Below are 3470 nucleotides of genomic sequence, written 5' to 3'. Positions count from 1 at the left end.
GCACACATCCAAATCCACAAAAGCATGGCTTTACCAAAAGAAGATTAACGTTTTGGAATGGCCCAGCCAGAGCCCAGACCTGAATCCAATTGAACATCTTTGGGGTGATGTCCTCGCAATATGACAGATTTGGAGCACTTTTGCAAAGATGAGTGGGCAAATATTGCCACGTCAAGATGTGCCATGCTAATATCTCCTACCCCAAAAGACTGAGTGCTGTCATAAAAGCAAAAGGTTCTTCAACAAAGTATTAGTTTAAGGGTGTGCAACCAGGTTGTACGTTTTTATTTTCCCCCCCTCAAAGATTTCAGTTTGTTTTTCAATTGAATTATTCACGTTATAGGTCACATTAAAGGTGGAAACAGTTTTGACATGATATATCTTTTGTCTCATTTCTTTGCATCACAAAAACCTGCCGTTTTAACAGGGGTGTGTAGACTTTTTATATCAACTGTATATCTATATTAGAAATATGAGCAACATATTGATACTATAACCAGAGTTTACAGTGAGGGACTCTGTGAGGCTGTATTTAGACACAACACTGATTTCAGCTAAATGCTGATAATTGTATGCTAACATGCTGATGTTAAGCAGGTGTAATGTTAACATCTTAGTTAGCATGGTAACATTTGCTGATTGACACTAAACACAAGGTACAAGTGAGTCTGATGGAATGGTATATTCAAATTTAGCAGGTTTTTGGTCAGGTCATGAACAACAGTGTTGGACATAGTGGTGTGACGAAACACTTAATTAACAATACCATACACACTGGGTTTAATAAATGCCATTACTAAAGTTTGCCCCAATTAATCCAAAAGTTCTCAAGATATTTCACCGAAAGCCATAAATGTCAACCTGCTGGCTACACTAGAGGATTACCGAAGTCAGCTAGGTTTATCCTTTGGGGACCATGAATGTCTGTTCAAAATGCCATTGCAGTCCATCCTCTAGTTGATATTTCAACCTGGGCCTATGTGGTGGACCAAACAATATTGCTTCCCTAGAGCCGTGCTGCTAGTATAGCAAAAAACAACAACATTGTACCATAAATTACATAATTGAGTAGACAAGTTACCTATACTGTCTCTGACAGCACAGGTCTTTTTTAATGGCAATAATAAAGCCATATTTCATCAGTTCATTGTTGTCTTTTAGTGGAGAAGTGTGACAAATAATAACAACGGGAGCACCATTACCACATGATACAATAAAAGTGAAATGACAAATTGAACACAGAAGAATAATAAAAAGACGATGTTATAGAAAAGTGGCCATGAGCAACAATATAAGCCTCAAAATACTTTGAGTCATTGTGCTTGTCAAATCGTGTAATATCCTGCTAAATTCTACTCACTGAAGCCCATAACAGCCCCAGGGAGACAGTGGGCCAGACCGCTGCTTCCAACATGCTGAATGGCTCAGGTAAAGGTATATCGCCGCAAAATGCTATTTTTTTTGCACTGAAATGTGATAGATATACATTTGATTAATGAGGCATTCGTTTGCAATGTGCCCCCACAGTGGCAGGGACTGAGACCAGAATTCTGTTTGACACGTCGGATATCCAGCTGCATCATCATGGTTTGAGAACACAGAAAGTGGCCTGCGTTCGTATTCAGTGCAGAGGTAAGATAAACAGCCTATTGTCTGTTGTGCAGCAGTCCACATTTATTTTAGTCTTTTTTGGGAAGCAACTTGATTACCTCCTAAAAAAAAAGAACAGTATAGCATAGCTGGTTGGTGGACTGTTCTTAAATGAGTTCGTTGTGTGTTTCTCGAGCACATATTTCAAGTAAAGTATCCAATTAGAATGAAATAAGGTTTTTCTGTCGGTTTGGTGACATTGGGCCTCTACCGAGGTTGTGTATGTGGATGTCACATTATCTGAAAGATGTATACGTATCTGCCACAGTTGAATGCCTCCACTCCTGCCTGATGACTGTTTTGACAGTTCAGTAATAGCCCCTGTTGACAGTCAAGGCAGCCCTTCACTAGTGGAAGCTATTCAGAGTAAAACACCCCCTTTCACAGTAATTAGATTCTTGAATAAGATGATTTTGAATCGCTTGGAGCCCAGCCGAACTAGGGAAAACAGTCCATCTGGAAAGGGAAGTGCATACTTTAATTGCAGTCTGATGGAGTGTTTTGCTTTGGAGATGGGCATCTTTTAAAGCATCATATGGTCTTTCCTTTGCACCTGGGTAATTTATTAGAGGTCCAGGGTAATTTGCAGATAGACTAAGTGATACAGAGTTAGGTGCAATTTTTAGGACTTTCTAATGTGTAAATGGTAGAACGATTTCAAAACATTTCAGCAAACTAAATGTGTCTCTGTTTACCACCCCATGTTTCAATTGAGCAAGGATAGGTTCAACAATTTGCTAGAGCAAAATCATAATTTATGGTGTGCTTTTTATACCTGTTTTTTCTCTTCAAAATGCACTGCTGAGGCCTCCCATTATCAGTAAAGTGCTCTCTGTGACAAGGTTCAAATAAAATGCTGGATACCAAATGGTCTCAGGATACTAACTTTACTCATTCTAACGGTGACATGCTGCCTACACGGAGGTTGATTCCCTAAATCAGAAGTGTGGTTACACAACCAGGGTCACCTGTGGACTCTCTGTAAAAAAGAAAGCCCTTGAATAGAAATGCTCACATCATGTCCTCTGTTTTAAACCTTTCTGCTAATCATGTCAAAAAACAACAAATCCCAACCCAGCTGTTTGTGCTGTGTCAGAGAGCAGAACCAGATTAGAGGGATTTAAGAAACATTGAAATTGACAAAGCACCTAGTTTATCCTTGTGGTAATCTCCTAAAACCTAACCCCAAGTCATCACACCATGTAATGTCTCTAATACACTCCCTCTAAAAAACAACGGCTCATGTCTCTAATAAAAGATGTTTCATCACACACACAGCATTACATAATCTGCGTTCAGGAATTTGAATGTTGCTTAACACTTTATTTGAAGGGGTGTGCATAGGAATGACATAACACGATTATTACCATGACATGACGCAAGTCTTGAACATGAGGAGTATTTCTGTGCATTCATGGGCATGGGAAAAAACATGTGCACCAGTGACGTCATCACACACGTCACTTCATGTGGGAATCAGAGGTGGAAAACTGAACTTCCCAGTTGGTGACGCGTCTTTGACAACTGACGTACAGAAACACGGCCGACGATCGTTCAAATTTGTTAAATGGTTAGATGCTTTTCCTAAACATAGAAAATGTACGCATGCATGTAATGTATTTTACCAACGTCTACATTATACATTATTTAGGTTATAGTCGTCTATTGGTTTCAACAGAGTAACTTAAAGTTCCCATGGCATGAAAATGTCACTTTATGAGTTTTTTAAAACATTAATATAAATTCCCCCAGCCTGCCTACGGTCCCCCAGTGGCTAGAAATGGCGATAGCTATAAACCGAGCCCTGGGTATCCTGCTCT

The 3470-nt window shown here is 39.5% G+C and overlaps 1 protein-coding gene across 1 annotated transcript in view; it reads right to left on the bottom strand.

The window, feature by feature from the left end:
- Positions 1–1070: 1070 nt before the first annotated feature.
- The window catches only part of amigo3 (adhesion molecule with Ig-like domain 3), a 7061-nt gene continuing 4661 nt past the window's right edge, over positions 1071–3470 (bottom strand). Inside the window, exon 2 of the mRNA XM_032520593.1 lies at positions 1071–3470. This exon is cut by the window's right edge and continues 3544 nt beyond it. The gene's annotated coding sequence lies outside the window, so the exon portion shown is untranslated.

The sequence above is a fragment of the Etheostoma spectabile genome, chromosome 7, assembly GCF_008692095.1.
Source record: "Etheostoma spectabile isolate EspeVRDwgs_2016 chromosome 7, UIUC_Espe_1.0, whole genome shotgun sequence".
In the NCBI taxonomy this organism is placed as follows: domain Eukaryota; kingdom Metazoa; phylum Chordata; class Actinopteri; order Perciformes; family Percidae; genus Etheostoma; species Etheostoma spectabile.
This window is presented reverse-complemented; position numbering and strand designations above follow the sequence as displayed.